Genomic DNA, 10,507 nt, shown 5'->3' with positions numbered 1-10,507 from the left:
TTTAAAATGAAATTTGAGTAGCATAGCAGATGCTGAGTCACCAACTGTGTGCATTGCCATTTCCATGCTGTCTACTCCACTGGCCACCCCATCCCAACCCCATGCCCTAACAGGTGAAGTCCCCTTGGTACCGACAGACCGACATGTTACCTACTTTGAACTCACTGCTGTGATAGAGGATGGAACTTCATCTCCGGTTGAATTTGGTTAGAAAGAGCTGGAGGCTCGGCTGAGGATGGAAGGCAGAGAGTGGACAAAGGTTTATGAGCTCGAATCCTTTGTTCAGCTTCTCAGCATCTGAGAAATGCCTGGTTTTTATCCTCTGAATGGTCAGATGTGACACATTTTGACAAATAGTAGTGAGAGGGATTACTTTTTAAATGTGTTTTGGCAAGGCTATTAAATTCTTTAAAGATGGGGTTTGTAAGATTTCTTTTCTCTCTGTCTTTTTTTTTTTTTTAAGAAGAAGATCATTCATATAGCTGCCATGTTCCCTCTGCTTCCACTAAGAAAGAAAAAAGGGCTTATAGGAGTTGAACTAGGCAGGGCCTGGCTCACTTGGTAGAATATCCTGAGAGTCAAATGTCCAGCCTTTGAACAGGGCACACAGCACTTGCGTCATTTCTGGGAAGCACAGACATCTTGTGGAGTAATGAATTTAATTTGAAAGGACAGCGGAGAGGGCAAGGGCTCTGAGTCATCAGGACAATGGGCAGCGGCTGTCTCTTTAAAATCTGCAGCTGTTGAAAAATGAAGCATACGGCTGTACAGTCTCCCCTTCCTCAACCATCTGACGAAGGCCAGAGTGTTCATGGCTTACAGACACTCTTCCTGCAGTTCCCTTCAAAACAATACCATCTGTCTCATAAAAACCGTGTGCTGTGGCTGAGTGTGCCCTGGACATTGCCTGTGTTGGAGGCTTGGGAGCTTGGGTCCAGTAGTAAGATATCTTGGGCATTACCTTCACAGGAGATTAAAGTTGGTCACATAATGAGTTAGTTCCCTTTAGAATAGGGTGTTAGGAAAGATCAAGCAAGGTTCAGGTCACCCAGGCCTTTGGTTTCTTCACCTTGTGAGTGAGCCCTTTTGTACACATTCCTACCATTTTGACTCCACCTCATCAGACCCAAGAAAACACCAATGGAGGGTCTTTAGACCTCCAAACTCTGAGTCAAACAAAACAAACAAAAACAAAAACAAAAACAAAACACAGCAAAAATAAATAAATACATACATATATACATACATACCTCTATGTTTTGTAAGCATACAGGCTATGGTATTTTGTTATAGCAATTCAAAACAGAGAAACAGTTGGTGTGAATTTTTGCTCGTGGCTTCATCACATATCATTGCCTTTAGGAAAGTATTTGCCAAGGGGATTGGAATGCTGAAGATTTTCAAGGTCTGAGAATCTATTAACAATGATGTCTCATCTCCGAAACAACCTTATGAGATGACTAACAATGGTGACTAACATCGACCTCTTTTAGAAATAAGGAAACTGGGCTTCCCAATTGTTTGTTGAGGTGACCAAAATGAAATCCAGTCTTTGGATTTCAAAGTCCTCGCCTTTTTCTTTAGAAGGCCACTTCCTTCTTCACAGTTGCTTTCCATGAGGCATCACCACAGTGTTCTGTTTATATCCAGAGACTTAATTCTTCTAATAATGGAAAGGGCTAGTATCCTTCAAAGATGCGAGAACTAGGTGCAGAAATGTCTTCTACACAAAATTATTCAACCAGAAAGTAGTCAGGCCAGAATTCCAACGCAGGCACCAGGTTCCCGAGCCCAGGGCCACATCTGAAGCACACAACTGCATGCCTCTTGTCATACACAGCTCCATGGCCCATGATAAAGGAAATTTGTGTACTGGGAAGAAATAAGAACATGCCCCACTGGTCTGTTAAGGTCCCTTCTTAATCAAGAATGAGTTGGTCATACCTTCACCCAGCCAGTGCTGCTTGAACACAGAGACCTCAAACTATTACTCCAAGATGTGTCAAAGTAAACAGGAAAAGGGAAGAGCACTACATCCCAGAAGCTTGGGCATCCTAGATCTTTTGAAACTCCTGCCATAGGCTGTGGCTGAACTATGCTTCCTTTCTATGGTATATTTCATGTAGCGTCAGCCTCAGTCTCCTTCTCCTCTGCTTACTTTACTCTTCCAAAGTGACAGTATACCATGCAGTGATGGTCAGAAGCCTGCTTTTGTCCATTAGATGCTCCCTTTTTTATCTCCACATCTCTCTTTGTCCTAGCAAAAAAAGAGTTAAATAGAGATTCTCAACCTTAAAAAAAATCTACTATTACAGAACTGAATCACATTAGGTCCATAAAGAAAAAGAATAAATAGGAGGAGAAATTAAGTCTTATTTTCAGTGTAATACCTTTATAGACATTTGTTATATATATTTTTAAAGTCGCCTTCTGAAAGAAAGAACCCTCGGGTTGAGGCTCAGTAATTAAGAGATGCGAATTGGCAGGTCTGGGAAGAGGAAAGTAGCAAGCTTGATTTGTTGAAAGGCTTTGCTTCCTTATGTCTTAAGTGCTGATGTCTTCAGGGGAATTATCTATTCATGACAGGAAGTCTAAAATTAAAAAAAAAAATTAAAAGACTCAAATGTCAGCTCGAAGGATGCTGCTCAACTGTTATCTCAAGCATCCTTAATCTTATCTCATGACTGAGAGAAAAGAAAGAATTCAGTGCTTAATGTGCTTCCAATAGCATTGGGTGTGAAATAGTAAAACAGGAGTGGACTTTATATTTTTAAAGTAATTTTTACTTCTATTTATGTGAATATGCACACCCATGCTCATATAAGATACACTTGTACGCACATAAGTTCTTTCAGAGCAGTTCTTCAAAGGGGTACCAAGAGAGGACATCATATCCCCCTAGAGCTAGAGTTGCAGACAGTTAAGCACCTCCACATGTGAGTGCTGAGAACTGAACTCTGGTCCTCAGCAAGAGTACCAGGTCTTGTTAATCACTGACCTTAACCTCTCCAGGCCTGAGAAGTCGACCTATTTTTAAAGCCTCCCCGCCCCCAACACTATTGATTTAGATGAAGGTGACCAAAGAAGGTATTTGCTCTACATCTCTCCCACTTTTATATCCCTGCACCATAAAAACTGGTGCAGTTCCAGAAGGAAAAGAAGAAATGGCAACAACCCCTTTACCTGTCTGGAAAAACAAAATAACAAAAAAAACCCCAAAATCCAAAAAACAAAAAACAACAACAACAACAACAACAACAACAAAACCCCGAGGTTTGAAGTAACAATTCAGCAGATGGACATTGCTACTTTCAAACTCCAAGAAGACTTCAATGAGGTTATTGCTTGATTAACAAAGCCCACATAGACCCAGCTCCATTGCAACTGGTTGAAAACATTTATTGACTTTAAACCACAAGAAGAAATGTCAAGGAAACCATCCAAGCAAACCCATCAGAGTCAGGAGCTTTGAAAATGGCATGCCAGTTAAGCTGAATGCTGTGATAGCCAATAAATGCCTGTTTAACTTACCCCTCTTCTCTCCAGCGGTGCTGCCTTGCTCCAGAGGCTAAGCATCCACCTCATCTTGCTGAATCCTCCCACTACATCCAGCAACATGACCTTTCCAGAGAACTACTTCCTCAGTTAATGACAGTAGTGGGGTGATTTTCAATTCCTCCCAAGCTGAAGCCTCACAGCGGAGTACACAAACCAGATAAACAGGCAAACAAAAAAGCAAGACAAATAAATAAATACAGGCACTTTGAACTGCTTGTTTAGGTGTTATCTAAATGGGTCAAAATGATGGCTTTTAATTATATTCAAAGATGATGTGTTCTAGAATGCTGGCTCAAGCTAATTTAGACCTGGGCCCATGGCAGACGGAGAAATACAGCAAATCACTAAGACGAGAAGAATTGTTGGGTGGGCCAAAGCAGAGAGCAAAAAGATACCTAATCAAACAGTTCAGTCCTACCTTGATTTTTTTTTCAGTGGCCACCTGGTTCATGAGCTTATCTGTTTTGAGGTCTCTGCATCAGGTAAAATGATAAAAAAAAGACATATTTAAAAAAATATTTACTATCTTTAATTTTTAAATTATATGTGTGCACCTGCACAGGGATGGATGCATGTCACTGCAGTTGCTTATGAGGACTTCAGATCCTATGTTATAGGAGGGTTGTGAGCCAGCTGTCATGGGTGCTAAACTCAAGTGCTCTGCGAGAGCAGCATGCACTCTTAACTGCTGAGTCAACTCTCCACCTCAAGAAACAATCTAAAATAATCTAAAAAGAAATGTACATCTACTAATTGCCATTGCAATTCCTCAAACACTTGTGCATGCAAATATGATTATTCGAAACCTAATAATTGAAGCTGTGCTTGTAGAAGTGGAGGACTCAGGTAGAGAGAAACCTGGGTCTTTACCCTGTGTGATGACCTAGCAAAGGCTGAGAAACCCTGGGGCTCAGGAACTGAGCACATTTAGGATAAACCTAAATGTGGAAAAAACACTTAGAGAAACTGTGAAAGAATCCAAGAATTTCTGGTCTGTACAAACACATTCATGGCAAATCTTTGCAATGGTCTCATTCTAAACCCAAGTACTTTTATAGCCACAGGAGATGCATATGGACAGAAAGAGGTACCATAGAAAGTTCAGGTGGAAGGGACATACGAGGCTCAGTACAGGTCACTCCCAAATAAGACCCCCTGCAGTAGCTGGGGTAGGGAGCCAAAGCAAGAAAGTCTCTCTGGTATTCTCTTTTTTTCCAAGGAAAAGCAAATTAGCATACGCAAAGCACATAGCCCAGCATCTGTCTCAAACAGCCATCTCCTCAGACTCTTCATGTTCCTTTCAAGAGAGTCTTGTTTCTGTTGACAGGGCATTAGATGCCTCTACAGCTACAGCTGAACTGGCTCACTGAATGACTGGACTTCAAGCCATACGTACTGAATCTAGTCCTCTCTGTGTATACGTATGAACACTCATTCTCCCAACGAGACAATGGAAGCTTGTTGAGGTGTGAGCTGAAGGACTCCTGGGTTCTCACCAGGTAGAAGAGCATCTTTCTTCCACAGGGAATTTCCTTGTAGAGATGTGAGGGAACAGCATACATTGCCTACCAGCAAAGCAAGCAGACCACACACTGCAACTGTGGTCAAAGAGGCCAACAGGTTTGTTGCATAACTCAATGGCAAATAGGAAGTGAATTTTCATTTCAATACTGAGTCTTCTTCATGGTCGCTTTTCAGATTGGATAGCATGACCCTGCAGCTAGATGACACAGTGGCCAAGCACTCAGTTCTTGGCAACACTGGTAACAGGTATGCTTAGTAAAGAATTTCTCCAAGGTCAAGGAGAGCCTCCTGGGGCATAAATGGATGATCATGGAACCTCAAGATTCTGATCACCTTTTCTCTTCTCCCAGTGTCCCCAAATTTAATGCTCCTTGTGCATCAACAATGTGTGCCAAAACAATTATTTTAAAGGATTTTCTAAATAACAATTCTCCAAAGTGCAAGTACATCTGGAATTATCACATAACTATGCTAAGTCTCTGTAAAACTCGATTGTCCTTAATGGACCACATTGACCCATGAGTGCCAAAATGCCAGCCAAAATAGAAATTGTTTTCAACCTCCAAATAAGCTATAAAAAATGAAAAAAAAGAAATAGAATAGACATTATGAATTATCAGTATTAGAGTATCCACATTACAACTAGCAAGTGCTTCTATTTCTAAGCACCAGTGTGTATTTTGAAGTACAAAGAGCCCTTTTAATATGTTTTAAGAATGGCTTTATGTGCACTTCCCAGTGGTGCATTGTGGGTGTAAGTAGCCAGCTCTCTGGACTATGGGGAAACTCTGACTATAGCACTCACTGATTTTCATGGGGAACCTCATTCTCTCATACAATATTCAGATGTCTCCTCTGGAGAGGAAGAGTATACATGTATGTACTTGGAGGGAGGCTCAGTTCAATGTGTAAGACCTGAAGTCCAATAGTTCAAAGAGCGAATTAGAAAGAGCAAAGGAAATACAGACAACTCTCCTTATGAGCTACAAATCAGTCAGTGTCAGCATGCCATCCTCTGTGCTGAACACACATGAAAGGGCTTTGGAAGGTAATACCATGTGACTCAAAGGCTAATGCTAAAAGTATGGTATCAGAAATAGTCTTTCTATCCTTTCTATCTTTTCTGTGTTAAAAGGATACATGCGTAAAAATGTTTGTCATAGGTAATTTATAACATCAAACATTTTTAGAGCTATTCTTCATGAATGTAGTAACGGAGGCTCCGTTTTGTCCACACTTTCTGCCTATCCTCCATCCTTTGGAATCTCTGAACTTTCACTTTCTCTAAATTTCCACTTCCTCGGGATGCTGTACAGTTGGAAGCATATAGCATGTGTCAGAGTCAAACTTCATCCACTTACCAATGTAAATTTAGAGTGCCTCCAGTCATTTTGTTTTGGGTTTGGTTTGGAACAGTCTCACCATGGAGTCTAGACCAGAGTTAAGCTTACAAACACTCACTTTGACCCCCTAGATGTGGGTTACTTGTGTGGGCCACCAGCACCACTTCCCATTTTTTAGTAACGAACTTAATAATTCATTCCTTTTTATCACTGAGAGGCAAGACAATATTCCAAATTATATCTCCTTTCTTATCCATAACAGGAATGTATATTCAATGAGGAATATATTTTTTTCCTAGCACATGGCATGTAGTTAATGAATTTTTTCGCTAGTTGGGTAGCTGAATAATGTCTTCCTTTTCAGCGAAGGCATCAATGTCATAATCCTGGTGCAAGTGTTAGAGTGTGTAGAAGAGACTTTGCAAATGCACTTAAGGATCTGGAGGTAGCTGATTATTCTTGGATATCTGCTGAGCCCACCCCCTCTGTAAACCTGTAGTCCTTATAGGAAGGAGATATAAAGGCAAATGTCAAAGAAAATTATGTCGTAAGAGAATCTGAAGTCAGAATGAGATGGCCAAATGAATGTGGGAAGCCTCTAGAAGCAGGGAAAGCATATAATGGAAGGTTCTTCCCTCAAAGCCTCAGAAGGAGCACACCTCTGCCAGCACACTGATTTTAGCCTTGTAAGACTAATGACTTCAGTTCTGACCTCAGGAATGGAACTTTACCTCATTATTGTTTTAAGCCACATCAGCCGTAAGAAGTAAACCCAGATGATTGAGTTCCACATGCCCTCTTTCCTGCAAATGTCCCCTTAAACCTAGAAATCTAAAAATGACATTTCCAGAAATCTATTACAGCTACGGTCTAACTAACCATGGACATAATTTTATTGAGATCCATTTTAGAAAGCAGAGATGAGGCAAAGATGATTTGACCAAATTTCACTATAAAAACATGTTTGTCGGGACAAATTCTAGTGGCAGCTTAGTACTTCTTAGGAATCTGGAAGCAGCTGATAAGGAGGCAGGATGGATTCCCAAATCCCCAGCAACTTACTGACTTCTCACCTTCCTGAAAGAGGTGGCTGTCCTCCCAGACAATAAGTGTCCTGGGAGTTTCCCAAGAGCTCAGCCTAGACATGACCAGCCAGCACTTCCGATTTCCTATGCAGCTAACTTTGTGTCTTCAAATTCTTTCTGCTTCTGGTTTTCACTTTGTGCAGGGGCACTTAGACTGGAACTGGAACTTAGGTGGATTAGGACTTAGACTTAGATTCATTCATTTAGATTCAAGCTTCGAGCCTCATACTGTCCACAGCCCCGCAACCCCCGCCCCCGGGCCCAGAGCGCTTGGGCCTGGGGGTGCAGTGCCTGTCCAGAAGAGGTGACTGCTTTAGACCCAGTGTGTTTCAGGTGGCCTCGGATGTACCTCAGCTGCTGAGCTGCCAGATTTATCATTTCTCTTTTGCAATGACTGAAAAAGTCTGATGCAATTTTTAAGAAATACATTCAGATCCTGTACTTCCAAAAAATAAATTTTTTCTGCTTAAAACAACTACAGTTGCTTTTTTGTCACATCAAAACCTGGAATGATGCATCCTGAGGTCTTACACCATCCCTGGAGAGATGGAGGCTCCCTCCCAACAGATAAGACCTTGATGTTCTCAGAGTCTTACATCCACTAACAGGCAATCCTGACACCTCCAGTGCAGCCTCAGGACCACACAACTATCCCTGCCACTTCTGTATGATGCACTTCATTTGCTTTTTGTTAACAAAAGCTTCTCAAGTTTGAGTTTTAAGGTACAACAACATGATTGTAATTTTTATGTGTCCAGACAATAGGGAATACTCACAAAAATTTAAAGACCTTGGGAGCTAGAGAAATGGTTCAATCAGTAAAATCCTTGCTGCTTGATCATGAAGGCCTGAGTTCAGTTTCCCAGCACCCACATCAAAACTCAAGAGTGGTGGTTTATGATACTTATGGTGGTTTATAAGTACGGTACATGTTTATGATTATTGCTCTGGGGAGGCAGATAGATGTGTGTGCCTGGCTAGTTGGCTTAGCCAAATGAGTGAACTTTGGATTAAAAAAGAGACCCTGTCTCAAAAAAGTTAAAGATGTAGAACCATCATAGAGGATACCCACCATCCCCTCTGGCCTTCGCACACAGATATGCTGGTACATATGTGCATAGAGCACATATATACACAAAAAATAGTTATGGACATTGTATGAAATAATGTCCCTTAGGCTTGTAAAAGTAAGTTTAAAGACCCACAGTAAAAAAAAAAATAACACATGAATGTCATGCTCCAAGAACAGAGGACATTTATTATTCTTCTCCCTTGGAAAGTTCAGCACAGGCTTTAGAATTCTATTTACATAGATTTGGACCTACAATTCTGAAGGACAGTCTTTTTGCGTAGGACTCTTCACTCATGTGAATGCTTGAACAAAACTGAAATAAAATAAAAATAAAATGCCACAACTGTCCTCACAATCTTTCAGAGTACCCAGAAATTACTTAGAATTCTCAAGATGTAATCTACATATCACATATTTTAAAAATAGCTTTTTTATAAGCAGGCACAGAATAATAAGTTATGAGAGAATCAAGGTCACTGGAATTAACAAATTTAGTTAAAAATATCTATGAGTAGGGCTCAATTAAGTTGGAGCTCTCTATCTACAGCTCCATCCTGCTCTGGACATTTTGACTTGTCCCTTAGTCTCTTTTTTTTTTTTTTGAAAGAGCTTAGACAGAGATTGACAATTTTTTCCCAAACAGAGCCACATATTTAGCAGTTTCGTCTCTAAGGACCATGTAGTCCTGTTGCAGCTATGCAGTTCTGCCTTTGTAGCTACAGAAGTAGTGAAGACCCAAAGCTGAGGAGTAGAAATACAATACAACTGCATTTGTGAGCACTGAAACTTGGATTTTGTACTGTTTTCACATTTGCAATATATGCTACTATTCTTCCGACATTTTATCGGCCATTTAGAATGGACATGCAATTGTTAACCATGTCATAGAAATACAGGCAGCAAGTTAGGTTTGATTGACAGACCAGTCCCTTCTGTGAACCTGGTTCTGGGCCTCCATCTTGTCCAAATTCTCAGTGTGATGAAGATGTGACTCTATAGTCAGGATGAAGATCTTGCCTTCTGAATCCCAGCACTTCCAGGAGAAGAGAGGTAACTTTTCTTTGTCTTTTTGTCCAATGCACTTCCTCCTCCTACCTGCAGATTGGTCTTTAAACACCATAGACACTTTCACTGATGATATCAGGGGCACTTACTTCTTAAATGAACAGATCAGTTACAGACCACCAGGGAGCCCAGACTCCCCCAGAGCTCTCCCTCTCGGACTTTTGCCCCTTGCTCAGAACGGTGTCCCTTTTTTCATTTCTCCAGAAGAGTCATGTTCGGTCACTAGCTGTCACCTCACCAGCTGCTCAGGATGGAGTAAATGAACACACAAACCTCCAGAGTGGGAGCTTTTTAGCTACTAGGCAAAGGGGCTTTGGAGACCTTTGGCATGGTGTGAGGTTGCAACAACTGTAAGGTGACAATCACACCAGTGGAGGGCTAGAAGGCAGTAAGACAAGGGGCTTAGTACCCTCTGCTCCCAGGCCTCCCTCCCACAGGGTTGGAGCGATCTGCCTCAGCAGGGGCATAGGTCCCTACCAATGGTGTGGCTTTTCCTCAGCAAAGGATTATACTGTGACCATTGCCACTTTGTGGCAGTCCTAGCAGAGCCAGCATTTGGCATCTGAATCAAAAGCTTGGGTTTTTTTTCCCCCAGTGCTCTAAAGAAAGCTGAATCGATTTGAAGAGTACAGAGAATTTTCTCATAATCAATGAATCTCAGGAAAGTGAAAAATGGAAGGATTAAGCTTGAGGAAGGAGGCTAGAAGAACATCGTGAAAATGAATGAGTGGGTTTTTTTTTAATGTTATAAAGATTCAAAGGTCAGTATAGCATAAGCACAAGAGGAGTGAGTCACAGCCTTGTGATGTCACCGTGATCCATTTTTATCTGACCATTTCACTGATTAAAAATTTTTTACA

This window comes from Mastomys coucha, unplaced genomic scaffold, assembly GCF_008632895.1.
Source record: "Mastomys coucha isolate ucsf_1 unplaced genomic scaffold, UCSF_Mcou_1 pScaffold21, whole genome shotgun sequence".
In the NCBI taxonomy this organism is placed as follows: Eukaryota; Metazoa; Chordata; class Mammalia; order Rodentia; family Muridae; genus Mastomys; species Mastomys coucha.
Note: the sequence above shows the minus strand (reverse complement) of the source record.